Source organism: Amblyomma maculatum, chromosome 1, assembly GCF_055883805.1.
Source record: "Amblyomma maculatum isolate TAMU_Amacu chromosome 1, ASM5588380v1, whole genome shotgun sequence".
Lineage (NCBI taxonomy): Eukaryota > Metazoa > Arthropoda > Arachnida > Ixodida > Ixodidae > Amblyomma > Amblyomma maculatum.
Window position 1 is genome coordinate 88937053 of NC_139344.1, and position 21281 is coordinate 88958333.

The 21281-nt window shown below is 46.6% G+C and overlaps 1 protein-coding gene and 1 non-coding gene across 2 annotated transcripts in view; one reads left to right on the forward strand and one right to left on the reverse strand.

Moving 5' to 3' along the window:
* LOC146203113 (uncharacterized) overlaps positions 1-21281 on the reverse strand; it is a 128203-nt gene that overhangs the window by 36767 nt on the left and 70155 nt on the right.
* Positions 1753-1825, forward strand: TRNAS-AGA (transfer RNA serine (anticodon AGA)). The gene has a single exon. It is a non-coding gene; the product is annotated as a tRNA-Ser (tRNA).

Consider the following 21281-nt stretch of genomic DNA (forward strand, 5'->3'; position numbering starts at 1 on the left):
GGCGGTGATGCAGGCATTGCGAAATCAGGGGGTAGACGAGCCATACGTGAAAGTGCTGGAAGATATATATAGCGGCTGCACAGCAACCATAGTTCTGCATAAAGAAAGTAACAAAATTCCCATAAAGAAAGGTGTTAGGCAAGGAGACACAATCTCCCCAGTACTATTCACAGCTTGTTTAGAGGAAGTATTCAGAGACTTGGAATGGGAGCAGTTAGGGATAAGGGTAGATGGAAAATACCTCAGTAATCTGCGATTTGCTGATGACATTGCCTTGCTAAGCAACTCGGGGGATGAACTGCAAATAATGATTGATGACCTAGACAGGTAAAGTAGAAAGGTAGGCTTGAAAATCAATATGCAGAAGACTAAGGTAATGTTCAACAGCCTCGGGAAGGAACAGCAGTTTACATTAGGTAGCGAAATACTGGAAGTAGTAGGCAAATATGTCTACTTAGGACAGGTAGTAACCGCAGATCCGGACCACGAAAAGGAAACAACAAGAAGAATACGATTGGGATGGAGCGCATTTAGCAAGCACTCGCAGATTATGACTAGTAGCTTACCGGTATCGCTCAAGAGGAAAGTATACAACAGTTGCATCTTGCCTGTACTCACCTATGGGGCTGAAACGTGGAGGCTAACCAAGAGAGTTCTACTTAAGTTGAGGACAACCCAAAGGGCTATGGAACGAAAAATGGTAGGGGTAACATTAAGAGATAGAAAGCGTGCAGAGTGGGTCAGAGAAATAACTCAAGTTACCGACATTCTAGTAGAAATTAAGAAGAAGAAATGGACATGGGCAGGACATAAAGTGCGAAGAGAGGATAACCGATGGTCGCTGAGGGTAACAAACTGGATTCCAAGGGAAGGAAAGCGTAGCAGGGGGCGGCAGAAAGTTAGGTGGGCGGATGAGATTAAGAAGTTCGCAGGGGTCAAGTGGATGCAGCTAGCACAGAACCGGGTTAAGTGGAGAAATATGGGAGAGGCCTTCGCCCTGCAGTGGGTATAATCAGGCTGATGATGATGATGATGATGATCAGCAGGTTGGTTACGTATGGCATGTAACGTTGGCATGTAAGACGTCAAGAGGAATGTGAAAACTGCTTTCGCTCAGAGCGCAATCATTTTCTTATGCAGGGAGGATATTTTTGCAGATCTTGGGTGCGCAATCACGTGACACAAAACCGACGTAGAGTCTACGTCACTTCTGCGTGTCCTGTCGACGTTTTATTGAGAAAAGCGCTGGGCCGTCGGAGCGCGGCTTTAAGCAGGAGGAGGGGAAGCATCTAACCGTCCGCACTCAGCAGCACGCACGCTTTCTTCTGTTAGCCAACGTAGGTTAGCCAACGTAGACAGCGTAGTTTATAACGAGTGACGGCTTGTTGGAGCTGCCCTCGGCAAAGCAGTATGCACGCTTGCTTCCTTTTTTCTTCTAGCTGTGAGGTACGGGCTGGTTTGGCCTGAGCGGCAGCGGAGGCAGCACTGAAGATTTGCTGCGCTCATGTATTTGGCTCAATCGGTCATTTTTGCATCTTAAAAGTTACGCCTCTTATGTGAAACAACTATATATATATATATATATATATATATATATATATATATATATATATATATATATATATATATATATATATATATATATATATATATATATACCTATATATATATATACGAACCTTGAGAGTGTTCACCAGCGCCACCCTCATACAGACAAAATTAATACCCAAAAAAGTAGCAGGGGGGACAGCGGCCATTGTAGCTCAGTTGGAAGAGCACCGGACGAGATATTCGGAGGTCGTGGGTTCGGTTCCCACCATCGGCACGTCGTTTTTTCTTCCACTTTGCGTTTGATTATCTTTCCCCTGAACAGATTATATTACTTATTTATGTGATTATAAAAGTAAAATTAAAAAAAAAAAGAAAAATACATAAATTACAATCCCCAATGCTTTCCTTGGCCTCGCCGACTGTTGGCTTCTTGCCTTCATGTATTATAACGAGCGCCCTCATTTATCCTTCATTTGTCTGCTATATATATATATATATATATATATATATATATATATATATATATATATATATATATATATATATATATATATATATATATATATAGTGACGTAAAATTGTTTGTCGATAAGCTAAGCAACTTCTTGTATAATTTCACAGCTTAATTCCAAACATCAACGTTTACGCACCCATCGATGCTCTCATGCAGTGAAAGTTATTTCCTTTTTGTCACTAAAAACTGCATGTTTGTGGGCGCGAGTGTGCGCAAATAACTCGTGCGCAGGTACTCAATATATTTGCGGCCCCGCATAAGTCAGTACTCTTGCACGTTTTCATTGTAGTGAGGAAGCAAACTCACAATCCCTGCAGCGCGCTGCGAAGAAGCAGACTCGCGACTCAAGTCCCTGCGTCGTTCGAATACAGGCTCTAACCCCGCCAAACCACCGGGAGAAAAATAACGAAAGCAAAAGACTGCGAACGCACAGAATGTGCGCTCACTCATTCCCCGGAGGAGGAAAATTCTGTTCTGTTACTTCAGGAGTATAAAGGCTCGATTGCTGCTGCCCATAGTCATATCAGCACTGCTTGGAGCCATGGGGGAGGGGAGGAGACTAGTATTTGAGGAGGAGCCAAGGCGGGAACAAAACAAACTGCCGCAAGCGCTTCTCTCCCTCTCTCTCTCTCTCTCACACACACACACACACACACACACACACACACACACACACACACACACACACACACACACACACACACACACACACACACACACACACACACACACACACACACACACACACACACACACACACACACACACACACACACACACACACACACACACACACACACACACACACACACACACACACACACACACACACACACACACACACACACACACACACACACACACACACACACACACACACACACACACACACACACACACACACACACACACACACACAACTCCTTGAGATACCCGTACGCGACGTGTAGGCTACGTCACCCATGTGTCACGTGATTGCGCACCGAGGACCTGCAAAAACATTCTCCCGTGCATCGAGGGAGATTCTTAAGGGGCTCTAAAGAGCTAGTGATACAGTTTCGCTATGCCTAGTAGGTGAAATAATGTCGATGTAAGATAAAAGCCTTGCGCTGCCCAGGGGGCGCTGCGAAAACGGTGCTAAAAAGCGCCCCCTTCATGGATCACTGCCTTGTCGTGGCCGGAGGGGCTTGCGAAACTCCAAGTCATGAGCTCTGCTGTGTACGGCCACCCAAGATAGACAGGTCACGGCAGAGAGTTCTGACAAAATGGGATTCACTGGAGAAGGTAATGGCAACCCACTCCAGTATTTCCTGCCAAGAAAACCCTATGACCAGTCACAATACCATTATGGATATGGCGCCGGAAGATGAGCCCCCCGGTTGGAAGGCGTCCCCCATGTTACTGGGAATGAACAAAAGGCGATTCCTAGTAGCTCCAGGACGAATGAAGCGGCTGGGCTAAAGTCGAAAGGACGCTCAGTTGTGGATGTGTCGGGAAGCGACCGGAAAGTACGATGTTGCAAGGAGATATATCACATAGCAACATGGAATGTAAGATCTATGACGCAAGGTAAACTGGATGTCGTCAAGCGCGAAATGGGCAGATTGAACATTATATCTTGGGTATTAGCGAGCTCAAATGGACCGGAATGGGAGAATTTAATTCCGGTGACCATTATGTCTTCTATTGCGGGCACGAATCCAGGAGAAAGAATGGGGTCGCTCTCATAGTAAACAGAAGAATGGGCAAAGCATGCAGTGCTAGGGTACAACCCCAAAAACGACCGAATGATTTCACTTCGGATCCAAGGTCACTCTTTCAACATAACAGTTATCCAAGTCTCTGCACCAACCACTACTGCTGAAGAAGCTGACGTTGAGAGATTTTATGCTGACCTGCAATGCCTTTTAGACCGCACTCCATCATCAGACGTCCTTTTTCTCATAGGAGACTGGAATGCTAAGGTGGGGAGTGAAGAAACATCCGGAATTACAGGCAAGTTCGGTCTTGGTGAGCCAAATGAAGCTGGGCAGAGGCTAGTAGAGTTTTGCCAAGAAAACAACCTGACCATAGCTAATACTCATTTTCAACAGCACAAGAGGCGCCTGTACACATGGACTTCACCGGACGGTCTGTACAGGAATCAGATTGATTATATTCTTTGCCGGCAGAGATGGAGAAGCGCTATACAAGCAGTAAAAACAAGGCCTGTGGCCGATTGTGGCACCGATCATCAGCTTCTTGTTGCAAAATTTAAGCTTCGATTGAGGAACACGCAGAAAACTAGAAGGCCTTTCAGGTATGATCTGGATCAAATTCCATTAGAATATGCTGTGGAAGTGAGAAATCGATTTCAAGAATTAGATCTAGAAGACAGATAGCCTGAAGAGATGTGGACTGATGTTCGTGATATAATACAAGAATTTGCTACGAATGTAGTTCCAAAGCAAAAGAAATGCAAAAAAGCAAACTGGTTATCTGAAGAGGCTTTGCAAATAGCCGAGGAAATGAGGATGGCAAAAGTTATGGGGGAACGAGAAAGATACAAGGTCCTCAATGGGGATTTTCAGAAAATAGCAAGAAGAGATAAGAATGCCTTCCTGACATACAGTGCCAAGCAGTTGAGGACAACAGCCAATTGACGAACACAAGAGCTCTGTATAAGACAATCAAAGATATCAAAGGAATCTTCTGTGCTAAGCTGGGCATGATAAATGACAAACAAGGCAGGTACCTCACTGAAGCCTCAGAGAAAAAGAGCTGGCAGGAATACACAGATGAACTGTACAAGAAGGACTCGGATTTGCAAACCCAACATAAGACGGTTGTGATTACTGATCTTGAGCCGGGCATCCTGAAGAGTGAAGTTGAATGGGCCTTAGCCAGCCTTGCTAAGAACAAAGCTAGCGGAATTGATGGCATTCCAGCTGAGTTGCTTCAAAACCTCAACCATGACGACGCTGTTAACGTTCTGCATACATTATGTCAGCAAATTTGGACAACCTGCAGTGGCCAAAGGATTGGAGGAGGTCAGTTTACATCCCCATTCCAAAGAAACGCAGTGCCAAAGATTGTTTCAACTACCGCACGATCGCGCTTATTTCGCATGCTAGCAAGGTGATGTTGAAAATCCTCCAAGGTAGGCTGCAGCAGTATGTGGATCGGGAGCTTCCGGACGTGCAAGCTGTGTTTCGCAAGGGCAGAGGAACTAGAGACCAGATTGCCAACCTTCGCTGAATCATGGAAAAAGCAAGAGAGTTCCAGAAACCCATCTACTTCTGCTTTATTGATTATGCGAAAGCGTTTGACTGCGTAGATCACAGCAGATTGTGGCAAGCTCTCCAAGAGATGGGAGTTCCAATACACCTCATCTGTCTCCTCAGGAACCTGTATGAAGGGCAAGAGGCCACAGTCAGAACTGGGCATGGTCTTACTGATTGGTTTCCGATTGAGAAAGGAGTGAGACAATGCTGCATACTGTCGCCCTGCCTATTTAACCTATATGCCGAGTGCATCATGAGGAAGGCCGGTCTGGGCGAGTCTTCAGCTGGAGTGAAGATTGCTGGGAAACGTATCAACAACCTTAGATATGCGGATGATAGCACTTTAATGGCAGAAAGTGAAGTGGAACTCAAGAGACTTCTGATGCGCGTACAAAAAGAGAGTGAGAAGTTTGGGCTTAAACTGAACATTAAAATGACAAAGATCATGTTGCCCTATCAAGTCCTGGAGCATCAAGGGACAAGAAGTGAAAGCCGTGACAGATTTTCTCTTCTCTGGCTCCAAGATTACCTCGGAAGGAGACTGCAGCCATGAATTTAGGAGCCGCCTACTTCTGGGAAAGATAGCCATGGCTAGCCTTGACCGCCTAGTAAAGAGCAGAGAGATTAGTCTGCCAACCAAGATCCGTATAACTCGTGCTATGATCTTTCCAGTTGTGATGTATGGATGCGAGAGTTGGACTGTGAAGAAGGCTGACCGCCGAATAATTGACGCGTTTGAATTGCGGTGCTGGCGGAGACTCTTGAGAGTCCCTTGGACTGCCAGAAGATTAAATCAGTCGATATTGTCAACCATAAACCCTGACTGCTCATTGCAGGGTCAAATTCCAAAGTTAAATCTCAGCTACTTTGGTCATCTGATGAGAAGAGAGGAGTCGCTGGAGAAAGATTTGATGTTGGGAAAGGTTGAGGGTCACCGGAGAAGGGGTAGGCAGCGAACTTGATGGTTAGATGGCATCCTCGAGGCGCTGCCGATGAAGTTATGTGATGTTAGGAAGGTAGTGAGACCGAAAAGCGTGGCGTGATATGGTCTATAGGGTTACGAAAAGTCGGACACGACTGAACGACTGCACTGAACTGAACTGAAGGCGTCTGCTGGGTAGTACAAATCCCCGGCGTCTGCATTCGAATGCATGGAGTCAGCATGGATCCGCCGCTTTAATTTATATTATGTATGAATTACAACGAATGTAAGGCGCTGAAAAATCTTTCGGGGCTGTCACGACGTAAAAAAAGGCAATAAATAATCATACATCAAGTATTATCCGACATACACTAATCGGAGGCGAAGTCTTGGAGTAATCGGAGGCGAAGTTGGGGGCAGTGGGGACTTTGAATATTAGAATTAAGTGCTCTATCAGATCAAGAGCACGCGGTGCATGACCAAAATGCTATTGTAGGCTGCTTAGTAATGTTAAATATGCCCCAAATGACGTCTATTACTGTTTTCTCTTGAAAGTGAATAGCTGCTTTCACCGAGATAGCAAACGTTTTAAGTAAACTCTAGTTTATCGTCTTCCCCTTTCGTTGCTTGACGTACGCACGTGCAGTTCTTACACAGCTGCCGAAAACAGTAGCATAACGGGAGGTTTCGCTCTCGATCACAAATAAACATGCGTATAAAGCTGTACTCTATATTTCAGCATGCACATGACCGCCCGTACCAATCGCACTGTAGCCCCGTTTCGCGCAGCTTGAAAGAAAGCTGTAGAGTTGAAGAATGAAATTGTTAACTTGTCCTTGGCACCCTACGACGCAATCGAAAATAGCAGCGGTGACGGTGTTTCGGGACGGATGGTACACGGCAAGATCAATGCCGCATGCTTTGAACATTTCGCCGGAAGACAGCTGCAGCGCTTTTTTTTAATGAATTAGGCTACTGCTGGTTCACAATGATGTCCATGATACATGACGTCTCTTTTCACGCTCACGAAGGGGTAAAAAGAAGCGCGAATCGACGTAGAAAGCCTGCGAGATATGCGCTGTAGCATAGGCAGAGCCACCGTTGTACTACCCAGTCAGGCTTTCCTTGGCCGCCACTCATCGCCGTCTGTCGTCTGCTCTACAGTGCAGACGTGAATAAAACTTTTCTCGCCTATAATTACGTTTCCTCCATGGAAATACGCGGCAGGTTGTTCAATCATCAAGACGGAATGCAGGCGGCATGTCGCGATGCGCCTGCGAGGGCGCGTCAGGGCGCGTGCTCGTTCGAGAGAAAGCGCGTGGCGCACGTCGCGAAGGCAGCGGGCCGAGCCGGCGGCGTCCCAGTGTATGTTTTCCTGCCACAGATGGCGTTGCCCATCAGGAGTCGCAGCGCCGCCCAGCGATGCTTTGGCAGCCTATAGGCGGGCACTGCCGCCCGGTGGCGCCTGGAGGAACTGACGAAATTACAACATTTGGCTGGGGCGCGCGCCGATTGGAACGGCCGGAGAGAAACGCGCGCGAGGGTGATCTCGGAGGCCGTGCTGCGGACGTGACTCGACAGCCCTGTCCCAGCGGCAGGGTGATATGTTGGCGTCGGTTGCAGCCGGCGCGATGAGCTCATTGCGACTTAAATCGTCACGAAGCGGACGAAGAAGCACCTCAGACATATCGGCCTGCCGCTCAACGGGCTCGTGGGGCCAATGCAGAAGCTGATTTCGTTCACTGAAAGCCAGGTTGAGAGCAGCACAATCTTGGCGCACGAATGCGCCAGTCACGCGATATTTTTTTGTATTTCGCGGGGTTTTAAAAGATGCTCTCTAAATCTGCAAATCACATTTGTTGTTTAAAGGCAATAGTTAGTAAATTAGAAATATTATCTTAATTATTAATTAGTTAAAAATCACATTTGTTGTTTAAAGGCAATAGTTAGTAAATTACAAATATTATCTTAATAGAGGGTTTACAAAAGTACGTCTGGCAACCGTGAGCGGCACGCTGATCCCGCGCTGGCCGCCATACTTTGTTCGCTCCATCCGTTTGCTTCGCGTCCGTCCGTCAGCGCTCGCCATTCTGTTCGTGCTTTTCACGTTTTAACCTAGTGTGCTGTGCTTGGACCTCTCTTCGGTCCCTGGCGGTTTCTGTTAGCGACGCCTAGAAGCGTATTTTGACAGCAGAGACGTGGCGGGGCCCACCGGCCGCGCTGCCGAGCGCAGATACAAATTGCTTTAGCAGTCGTGCATGGGCCCCTCGGCAAACCGCAGCGTCATCCCTATCCAGGTACAGTATCCAGAGTTCTGTAATGTGGATTTCTTTTTTGTCTGTGCGCCTTTGCTGTTTACTTAAACGCCTATGAGAGATCATCGCGAGTTTGTTTGCTTGATTTGCGGAATCACCGTCGTTCATCCCACTGGAAGATACTTGGTTGGTGAAATGAGCGAGAATGCATTTTGTTTATGATAAAAAGATCGTGCGTAATTTGACGTAAGTTGGACTGGCGCTTAACACTTTCCTTCCCATGCCATCGACGCAGTAGTTGGCATTAGTCTCGGAAATAATCGGGGACTGCGTAAAAAAAAAAGTTCCATGGTAATTTGTGCTTCCAGCGATTGAATATTGATTGGTGTGCGATAGGCGATGACGAGTTAATAAAATGTTTGTAATTAATTGATCAATTTGTGAAATAAAGAAACGAAAAAAAGGAAAAATTGGAAAGTAAGGGTTTAAAGGTTTCAGAATAAAAAAACAGTGCTTGGTGATGCTAAGGAAGAAAATTTAGAATCTGTAATTGATTAATTCAAATAAATGAAGTATGTGTTCAAAAGTGTCAAATTGCTCAGAATGGAAAGCCGATTGTTGCTGCCGCATGCGTATTGGTGTATAAAAATATAAAATGTCAAATAAAAAAAATAAAGAAATGATAGAAATACATAACACACAACATAGAAATATAACATACATAACAACATATAACATACTACACTTGTGTGTAGTATGTTACTTTTTATGAATTCATATTTCACTGCATTGTATTCTTTTCGCCCCTCCTGCTAGGGCCCATTTAGGGCCTGCAGTATTTGGTAAATAAAATAAACAAATAAATAAATAAAAGAGCTAAAATATAACACGTGAAGAAAGAAAACATCGTGCGTGTGTGTGTATGAGAGAGAGACACATCGCGTTATACCTTTAACGGCGGAGCTTAAGTGACCCCCTAATTTTTCTATAACGATATGATATAATATAAATCTAACTCTATGAACACAGCCCCCAGTTGCGCAAAGCACAAATACTTCGCAGTAATTAGAGTTGACTTTTCAAATTTCTTTTCGTTTCAGCCGAGGTCCTCCTCCTTCGAGTTTCTCGAAGCTTCCAATGTCAGCGCTTTCATATGAGATTGCGGCTTCAAATGTTTACTTTCTGACAGAGGGAATAAACAAGAAATCGACCTATAAAAAATTCCAGTGAATTTCAGGTAGCTGTGAATTAGCGAACCATCGGGTGACTCGAAAAAACACACAAAATTGAAGCGCGCGCTTCATTATTTTATCGGCCGCGCTGGCAGGTATAAAAGCTGAGCTGCGCGCTCTGGACGTGGACCGGTCGAAACGGGCTGCACGTGAGCATGTTACAACATACTAGTGGGATGCCATCTTTTCCTGCTTTTCCAGACGCCGCGGGTTTGGCAGTCGCTTGCTTTTGCAGCGTGAAACACGCACCTCGGGCGCACTAGACAACATTATTGCTCTCTGCACCAAGCAGTATACCATTTCGTACGACTGTGAAAAGTAGTTTCGGTAATCATGACCGTGTCTTAAATCCAATACACAATAGTAAATGCAACCTACGTACAAAATGTTTCAAAGAACGTATTTGCACAATAGCGTTCGTTATATATGCATTGCTCCTTCTCCCGTGTCCTCCATCGCAGCATAAGCTTATCCGTCAAGTCCACAAGGCTCCATAGCGCGCAAAACAACCTTGCTGTTTTAGGTTAAATCACATTCTGTGAGCTAGCTCCCAGTCAGAGGGACGCGCAGTAATGCTTTACATGATGCAAGTGACCCTTGTAAAGCCGATTAGGACTGCAAACGAGCGGTCGCATACACGCGTATACCTTGATTCCGTGCGCGTCTACGACGGTGCGCTGGCTGCAGATGGGCACGCAACATGCTGGCATCATTCCGAATAGAGCTAACAGCGACTGCTGTGATGTTAAAAAATGCAATAATCGCTTGTGAACATTCCAATGCACCTTTCGGTGCATGCACGGGTTTCATGAAGGCGCACGTTGACAGCGTACTCGATGGGAGGCGCGGGCGGACCGGGCGGACTGAGCAAAACATGGCCGCCGCGCACAGTTTCTGTTTCTTTCACTAGATGGCGCTAACTTTTGTAAAGCCTCTATTATAATTAGTTAATTGCAAAACAAAAATTGCCTGTGGTGCACCAGATGGCTGGCAGCTGCGTGTAGGTGGTTTCTTTGGCCTATTCAAACATTCCATTTTTTAACCCTTGGCTAAAGTTAGCTTGGACACCCTGTATAGTTGTTTCACATAAGAGGCGTAATTTTGGTGCAAAAGTGGCCGATTGAGCCAAATACACGCGCACAGCAAATCTTCAGAGCTAGAAAAAAAGGAATAAAAAATTGCCCACGATTACGTTACTTCATGCGAAATTTGAGCGCAGCTAATCAGCTGTTTCACCTTTTCGATAGATTGAGACAAAGATTTCGAGCAAGACACGTATGTACAATTACAGACAATCTTTTTTTTTATTTTTCATACGTATTCCATCAAGAAACACTCCACTAACAGTTCTTGACTGTCATGAGAGGAGCTTTGTCGTCGGCGAAAAGAAGAGAGCAATTGAGTTATCGGAAGGTTGCGGGAAGCAGCGCGTGGGCCCATAGGAAAGTTGCGCGACGAACAGATCTGATGCCGCTGACGCCGCTAGCGAGTGAAGCGAGTGAGAACGGGATGCACGCACCGTGATCCACTGCGAGCCGGCGTTTCGGCAACCGGATAGCACCCTCGCCGCTACGCAGGAAGAGTTCTGCATGGCGGCGACGGTGTTCTACGCAGTACCGCTGTCTTGACTCGCTAGCGACGGCATCAGTCCGTCGCTGCTAGCGCTGCCTTTGGCCCCCCCTCCCTCCCCCCTTTTTTCCCACGTGTTCTCCGGTTGCTGCGCGCGCTCTTGCCCCCATCGTTCGCCGCTGAGTGTACCCCCTTCCCCTCTTCCTGCGAGGCTTCGGTTGCCGAAGCGCCGGCTCGAACTGGGGCGATGAAAGGGGGGCGGAGCAGCCGACGCGGTCGACGTCGACGACGACGCGAAACCCAGGAACGGGTGCCAAAGAGTTGCGCTCTAAAAGAAAGGAAGCAAGCGTGCATACTGCTTTGCCGAGGGCAGCTCCAAGCCGTCACTCGTTTGAAACCACGCTGTCTACATTGGCTAGCTTGCCCGCCCCTCCTTTCAACCTTTCCGCACTAATAGGGGAAAAAATACAGAAGAAAGCGTGCGTGCTGCCGAGTGCGGACGGCTAGATTGCTAGATGTTCCCATCACTACCCCCAGTAGAATAATAATAAAAAAAAATACGTCGACAGGACACGCGGAAGTGACGTAGATCCTACTTCACAATTGTATCACGTGATTGCGCGCCCAGGAACTGCAAAAATATCCTCCCGTTTTATCATGGGCGCTGCCGGATGGATGGAATTAGGGTGCCTCGATGAGCGCGCCCTCTGAGCGCGCTCGCATCGAGGCACCCTAGATGGAATGGATAGAATATAGGAGCGTCCCCTTTGAAACAGGGAGGTAGCACTTGCTCTCATGCTCATTTTCCCCCTTTATCTTAATTATTATTTTAGATTGTTAACTATACCATCATTCTATTTATTTCCGGGTTGATGGTTGGATGGATGGACTAGAGTGTCCCCGTTGAAACGCAGTTGCTATCATGCTAATTTCCCCCCTATAGCTTAATTATTGTTTTAGATTGGTTATCTATACCACCATTCTATTTATTTAATTTTTGTTTCTACATTACTAAAATTATGTAACTTTTCTGCTTTTAAGCCACCAATCTTCCCTTTTGTGCATGTGACGCCATCTAGCAGCCAAGTTGAGAACAACGGCCGTGCTGGTATGTGCGGTCCCCTCACGAATAAAGATTTATGAATGAATGAATGAATGAATGAATGAATGAATGAATGAATGAATGAATGAATGAATGAATGAATGTGCGGTCCCATCCATGGAACAGGCGACATGTAGCGCACATCGGCATTTCGGAGCGTTCGCAGGCAAATGTTTTGCTTTGTGAAAGTACCTGGCTGAAAGAAAGAAAGCTTTTCAGCAGCAGCCAAACCATTCGGTCAGAAATGACCAAAATTTAGGCTCCTGATCGGGTCGGCCGAAGGCCACGGGCCTGACTGCAATTAATGTGTAACTTTAATGTGTCATGGAGAGGCGGTGGCGCACCATTGGCCGCGAGGGCCGTGAAGCAAGCAAGGCAGGGCTGCTTTCGATTTACTTTTTTTACCTAAATGATTTCTAGAGACGGGCTACCGTAACAATTTGAGCAATGAAAGCAAGTGAATGTAGCCGTTTCATGTCATGTTTAGGAGCAATGGTAATCGCGCTACATTTATTGGGCCAGCCGATCATTTATATATATATATATATATATATATATATATATATATATATATATATATATATATATATATATATATATATATATATATATTGTAGGGGTGTGTTTATTCGGTGAACCCAGGTGATTCCAGCCGCTCAGGGGAGACTCGCAGCGAAGCGTCAGGCGTGGCGAAAGAGCAAGGCAGCGAACAACTTCTTCGTCCTTGAGAGTGGCAGCACGCGACGCATGTCAGTGGTTATATCGATGAAGATTACCACACTACAGTTTCCCCCCGGGCAGAGAAGGAGCCATCCTGGCGACTCATGGTGCCGAGAGGACAGACGGATCGTAGTAGGGCTTGATTCGGTCCACATGAACTATTTCGCGTCCACGGCGACGCAAGTCCGCAGATGGCGTAACCGGCTCAACTACGTAGTTCACAGGAGATGTTTTTTGAAGGACTCGGTATGGACCGTGATACCGAGCAAGAAGCTTCTTTGACAGGCCGGCGGTTGTGGCAGGAACCCAGAGCCACACCAGGGAGTTGGGCGCATATGAAGGCGCCTCACCAGTGTCACGATGGTGTTTTTGTTGCCACTGATTTTCCTTTGTAAGCGAACGAGCGAGCTGACGGCATTCTTCTGCGTACTGGGCGGCGTCCGAGAGTGGCGTCGATTCAGAAACATCAGGGCGGTAGGGAAAAAGCGCGTCCATTGTGCAGGTTGGCTCGCGCCCGTAAAGAAGAAAAAAGGGAGAAAATCCGGTGGTGGTCTGTATCGCAGTGTTGTACGCGTAGGTTACGAAGGGAAGAACGTGGTCCCAGTTGGAATGAGCGTCGTTGACGTACATGGCCAGCATGTCACTCAGAGTACGGTTGAAGCGTTCTGTCAGGCCATTCGTCTGAGGGTGGTAAGAAGTAGCGGTGCGATGAATGATGCGACATTCTTTCAGTAGGGCCTCGAGAGCGTCGCACAAGAAAACGCGTCCGCGGTCACTGAGCAGTTCCTTCGGAGTCCCGTGGCGAAGAATCAAGTTGTTGAGAATGAACAAAGCAACGTCTCTTGCAGAGGCAGAGGGCAACGGTGATGTTTCAGTGTAGCGAGTCAGATGGTCTACTGCCACAATAATCCACCGGTTTCCAGCAGGAGTAGTCGGAAGAGGGCCATAGAGATCTATGCCAACGCGGTCAAACGGACGAGCAGGGCAGGGTAACGGCTGCAACGAAACAGAGGACTTCTGAGGCGTTTTTCGGCGTTGACAAGATTCGCAAGCGCGCACGAAATGTCTTACGAAGCGGTACATTCCACGCCAGTAAAATCGCAGACGTAGGCGCGTGTAGGTTTTCAATACGCCACCGTGAGCACATTGTGGGTCACCATGGTACGCAGCACAAATGTCGGCACGGAGATGACGCGGGATGACTAGAAGCCACTTCCGTCCATCAAGCAAATAATTGCGGCGATAGAGAAGACCGTCACGAATGGAGAAGTGGTGGGCTTGGCGGACGAGCGCTTTGGATGAATGACCAGGAGTAGGACTTGAGAGAAAATCCAAAAGTGCATTGATCCAGGGGTCAGGGCAAGAAGGTGGAAGGCGTTGGCGGCAAAGACGGGCTACATGGCCCGGCAGCCCACAAGAGTAGCAAATTGGCCGGTTGTCTGCGGTGCGCCAAGGGTTCGTAGGGCGTTGGCGTACCCTTGGAATACGGACATGGAACGCCGACCCAGGCGATGGTGAAGGATGGTTGGAAGGGGCGGCCTGGTAGGAAACAGGTGCGGTTGGCATTAGCGGCCTGGCCGCAACTTGGGCGTACGTTAGTGGTGCCGTTACTTGCGGTGGCACGGGGCTGGTCGGAAGCACTGGGCTGGGCGAGAGCACGGAACTGGGCGAAAGGACATCAGCGATATGGTCTTGCACGGCACGCCGTATGGTAGGGGCCAAAGACGGAGCCATGTCAGGAACAAGGCGACCAGTGTCTTGTAATTGAGGGACCAGGGATAGCTGGCGGGCGACCTCTTCGCGAACGAAGGCTTTTATCTGTTGAATCAAAGGGCTGTCCTCAGATGAAGTAGAACCACCCAGTGCTAGTGTAGAAATGGTGTCGTCTCTAAAACCGGACCGCCGGGTAGAAGCGCGCTGCTTTCGAAGCTCGTCGTAGCTCTGGCAAAGTTTAATCACTTCACTGACGGAGGCAGGATTTTTCAGCCAGAGCATCTGACACGCGTCCTCGGAGATACCTTTCAAGATGTGTCCGATCTTAGCCGCTTCGGACATTACTGGGTCGACACGTTTGCACAGGTCAACGATGTCCTCTATATAACTTGTGAATGACTCGTCGGCATGCTGTGTGCGCTCACGCAAGCGTTGTTCTGCTCGGAGTTTGCGAACTGCAGGACGGCCAAACACTTCCGAAAAATTCTTCTTAAATGCAGACCAAGATGGCAGGTCTGCCTCATGGTTGCGAAACCAGAGGTTCGCCACGTCGGTCAGGTAAAAGATTACGTTACCTAGCTTAATAGTGTCGTCCCATCTGTTATAACTGCTGACACGTTCATACGCCGACAACCAGTCGTCGACGTCTTGGTCAGCCGTGCCACTGAAGAGGCATGGATCACGCTGCCGTAGAACGCCAGAACACAGTACCGTGGTTGGTAGGGGCGCCGATGTCGAAGGGGTCTCGTCTGGCATGGTGGAAGCAGTGGTCAACGTGCGGCTTCTAAGTTCCAGGGTGGATGGGAACGTACTCAGCAGCACCTGCACCAATTGTAGGGGTGTGTTTATTCGGTGAACCCAGGTGATTCCAGCCGCTCAGGGGAGACTCGCAGCGAAGCGTCAGGCGTGGCGAAAGAGCAAGGCAGCGAACAACTTCTTCGTCCTTGAGAGTGGCAGCACGCGACGCATGTCAGTGGTTATATCGATGAAGATTACCACACTACAATATATATATATATATATATATATATATATATATATATATATATATATATTGTTTACTGCTTGAGCGGCTCCTGCGAGAGTTCTCATACCTCCACTGGGGTTCTATCCACAAGGATCCATTATCCATTTCGGTTCCATTTACTCTGCCATAGGCTACTTTTGTTGGATGGCAAAGCCGGCGGCGTTCAAGTGTCCATTACCAGACAATAGGATTTCAGTATTGCCTACATGACTCTACAACCGCTCTGCTGGTATGTGCGGGGAGTGGTGATGACTGTTGTCGACGGCGGGAGCTGCTGTCCTGCTGCGTTTGTCTGATGCTGCCGCGATGCTGACATTCAGATGAAAGAAAGATGGACAATTGATACTTATGGAATATTAACCTTAAATTATATCCCCTAATGACCTCAGCGAAAGTTGCTTTTATCCATTATGTAGCCTATTTGTCGTTGCAAGATTTATCGGCAGCAAAAGCTTATGAGATGCATGTTTTCAAAAAAAAAAAAACAATATATATATATATATATATATATATATATATATATATATATATATATATATATATATATATATATATATATATATATATCAAGGGGAAATGAGGGTGCTCGTTATAATGCATGAAGGAAAGAAGCCAACAGTCGGCGAGGCCAAGGAAAGCGTTGGGAATGGTATGTTTATGTCTTTTTTTTTTTAATGTTTACTTCGATAACCACAGAAATTAGTAATGTAATCTGTTTAGGGGAAAGATAATTAGACACAAAGTAGAAGAAAAAACAACGTGCCAATGGTGGGATCCGAACCCACGACCTCCGAATAACGCGTCCGGTGCTCTACCAACTGAGCTACATCGGCCGCTGTCCCCCCTGCTACTTTCGTGGGTATTTATGTTGTCTGTATACGAACCTTGAGAGTGTTCACCAGCGCCACCCTCAGCCATAGCGGCGGACGTGGGACGTCCTTTGTTGCCGCCAGCGTCACGTAGAACGTGATCAAGAGCGAGGGCGAAAGCTGTGCTAGAACCCTCTTACGCTACCTATGGCTTCAAGACTGCCAGAACCGAGACCCCCGTAAGCTACAAGCAGATCAATCAAGGGGAAATGAGGGTGCTCGTTATAATGCATGAAGGAAAGAAGCCAACAGTCGGCGAGGCCAAGGAAAGCGTTGGGGATGGTATGTTTATGTCATTTTTTTTTTAATGTTTACTTCGATAACCACAGAAATTAGTAATGTAATCTGTTTAGGGGAAAGATAATTAGACACAAAGTAGAAGAAAAAACAACGTGCCGATGGTGGGATCCGAACCCACGACCTCCGAATAACGCGTCCGGTGCTCTACCAACTGAGCTACATCGGCCGCTGTCCCCCCTGCTACTTTCGTGGGTATTTATGTTGTCTGTATACGAACCTTGAGAGTGTTCACCAGCGCCACCCTCAGCCATAGCGGCGGACGTGGGACGTCCTTTGTTGCCGCCAGCGTCACGTAGAACGTGATCAAGAGCGAGGGCGAAAGCTGTGCTAGAACCCTCTTACGCTACCTATGGCTTCAAGACTGCCAGAACCGAGACCCCCGTAAGCTACAAGCAGATCAATCAAGGGGAAATGAGGGTGCTCGTTATAATGCATGAAGGAAAGAAGCCAACAGTCGGCGAGGCCAAGGAAAGCGTTGGGGATGGTATGTTTATGTCATTTTTTTTTAATGTTTACTTCGATAACCACAGAAATTAGTAATGTAATCTGTTTAGGGGAAAGATAATTAGACACAAAGTAGAAGAAAAAACAACGTGCCGATGGTGGGATCCGAACCCACGACCTCCGAATAACGCGTCCGGTGCTCTACCAACTGAGCTACATCGGCCGCTGTCCCCCCTGCTACTTTCGTGGGTATTTATGTTGTCTGTATACGAACCTTGAGAGTGTTCACCAGCGCCACCCTCAGCCATAGCGGCGGACGTGGGACGTCCTTTGTTGCCGCGTGGGTTCGGATCCCACCATCGGCACGTTGTTTTTTCTTCTACTTTGTGTCTAATTATCTTTCCCCTAAACAGATTACATTACTAATTTCTGTGGTTATCGAAGTAAACATTAAAAAAAAAATGACATAAACATACCATCCCCAACGCTTTCCTTGGCCTCGCCGACTGTTGGCTTCTTTCCTTCATGCATTATAACGAGCACCCTCATTTCCCCTTGATTGATCTGCTTGTAGCTTACGGGGGTCTCGGTTCTGGCAGTCTTGAAGCCATAGGTAGCGTAAGAGGGTTCTAGCACAGCTTTCGCCCTCGCTCTTGATCACGTTCTACGTGACGCTGGCGGCAACAAAGGACGTCCCACGTCCGCCGCTATGGCTGAGGGTGGCGCTGGTGAACACTCTCAAGGTTCGTATACAGACAACATAAATACCCACGAAAGTAGCAGGGGGGACAGCGGCCGATGTAGCTCAGTTGGTAGAGCACCGGACGCGTTATTCGGAGGTCGTGGGTTCGGATCCCACCATCGGCACGTTGTTTTTTCTTCTACTTTGTGTCTAATTATCTTTCCCCTAAACAGATTACATTACTAATTTCTGTGGTTATCGAAGTAAATATTAAAAAAAAAAATGACATAAACATACCATCCCCAACGCTTTCCTTGGCCTCGCCGACTGTTGGCTTCTTTCCTTCATGCATTATAACGAGCACCCTCATTTCCCCTTGATTGATCTGCTTGTAGCTTACGGGGGTCTCGGTTCTGGCAGTCTTGAAGCCATAGGTAGCGTAAGAGGGTTCTAGCACAGCTTTCGCCCTCGCTCTTGATCACGTTCTACGTGACGCTGGCGGCAACAAAGGACGTCCCACGTCCGCCGCTATGGCTGAGGGTGGCGCTGGTGAACACTCTCAAGGTTCGTATACAGACAACATAAATACCCACGAAAGTAGCAGGGGGGACAGCGGCCGATGTAGCTCAGTTGGTAGAGCACCGGACGCGTTATTCGGAGGTCGTGGGTTCGGATCCCACCATCGGCACGTTGTTTTTTCTTCTACTTTGTGTCTAATTATCTTTCCCCTAAACAGATTACATTCTAATTTCTGTGGTTATCGAAGTAAACATTAAAAAAAAATAAAAAAATAAAAAAAATGACATAAACATACCATCCCCAACGCTTTCCTTGGCCTCGCCGACTGTTGGCTTCTTTCCTTCATATATATATATTCGGATCCCACCATCGGCACGTTGTTTTTTCTTCTACTTTCTGTCTAATTATCTTTCCCCTAAACAGATTACATTACTAATTACTGTGATTATCCAAGTAAACATTAAAAAAAAGACATAAAGTACCATCCCCAACGTTTTCCTTGGCCTCGCCGACTGTTGGCTTCTTTTCTTCACACATATATATATATATATATATATATATATATATATATATATATATATATATATATATATATATATATATATATATATATATTTATATATATATATATATATATATATATATATATATATATATATATATATATATATATATGAAGGAAAGAAGCCAACAGTCGGCGAGGCCAAGGAAAGCGTTGGGGATAGTACTTTGTCTTCTTTTTTTTAATATTTGCTTGGATAATCACAGAAATTAGTAATGTAATCTGTTTAGGGGAAAGATAATTAAACACAAAGTAGAAGAAAAAACAACGTGCCGATGGTGGGGACCGACCCCACGACCTCCGAATATCGCGTCCGGTGCTCTTCCAACTGAGCAACATCGGCCGCTGTCCCCCCTGCTACTTGCTTGGGTATTTATGTTGTCTGTATACGAACCTTGAGAGTGTTCACGCAGTCTGAGAGTGTTCACGCAGTGTTCACGAGGTTCTGGCAGTCTTGAAGCCATAGGTAGCGTAAGAGGGTTCTAGCACAGCTTTCGCCCTCGCTCTTGATCACGTTCTACGTGACGCTGGCGGTAACAAAGGACGTTCCACGTCCGCCGCTATGGCTGAGGGCGGCGCTGGTGAACACTCTCAAGGTTCGTAGGTATATATACACTCTCAAGGTATATATATAAGTGAAGTGCTGTTTCACTAAATATTAAGTTGACAACGAATTGATTAGACGTCGTTGTATGCAAGTGGGACATGTTCTTTCATACTTTCATAAACATCAAATGCCTGCATCGAAATAATGTTTCTTTCCTAGGCGGCGTCTCGTAAATATTTGCCGCAATCATTATCACCCGCTTGTTGCCCAAAGGCTGCCGTTGTTGCACTGACATTCAGTTTTTCCTCTCCCTTCTCTACAAACACAGTGTTCGAAACTCGCACAAAAGGCTGCCAAAACGAAACACTTTAGATTGGGGCTTGAAATTCAGAGGAATGCCCGATTGAAATAGTTGCAACTGGAACAGCGTAGAGCGACACACGTGCATACCACCGCTGTTAATCTTTTTCCTTCTGTTAATCTCATCACATTTTGGTTGTTAATTTCTTTTTAATTCGAACAACAGAGTAAAGGAAAATATTTATTTGCTAGCCGCGGAACCTCTTAGCTAAACTGCGGTCGGCGGAAAAGGAACGATCAGTTGAAGGAAGGAAGAAAGGGGTGAAAAGTAGAAAGAACAGGGATGGGGTGTGTAAAAAGCGTAGAGAATATAAAAAAGGCTGTAAGGATGGCGCATAGCTCGCATCAGCTGACCAGCTTGGACACTTTTCGGCTATTTAAGGCACTTTTTATGCGAAATACTGCGCAACGCGTGTGCTTTCTCCGCAGAATGCCCCCCCCCCCCCCCCTTTTTTTTTTATATCACCGCGTCCCCACGCCCGAAAGCATCATGTTTGTAAATAAAGGTGGCGCTGCGGTCGGCAGCGACATGGGGTGTAGGCAAAAGCCATCGAGGAAGGAAAAACTAACCATGGCAAAAGCGCAGTGTGCCTATACTGCGCCAAGCGACGCTGCCTTCAAAATCAGTTCGCGCGTGCGAATATTCTGAAGCGTAAGCTTCGCTTCTGCGTAGAAGTAGTTTGGTTTATGCTTGGAGAGTATTTCAGTACGATATCAGCCGATTACTGCTGGAATTACCTAGCGAAAAGCGCTGCATTGGCCTCCTTATCCGTGGCCTCAACAGTGCGCGGCTACGGTGTGTAGGCGACTGCAGTGAGTGATTAAGTTAAATTAAAACGAGAAAGCGCAATGTACAAGAAAGACTAATAGTCAACATTGCTCAACTCCCGGGCATATTCCTAGCGCATGCAAGGAAGACAACGATGTGATTGACTGGAAGTGTGCTTTCAAATGCCGGCTCTTTTGACTGCGCGCCTTTCTAGCTGCTTCAAGCACTTTCACTTAAGGCACATTATTATCGGCAACTGTATATAGTGAACTAGAAATAACATTTCTACTTCACTGTACCGCCAACTTAAGTCACAGAATTTCATATTTAATGAGAACTCAATCTTTTAGTAATTGTAACA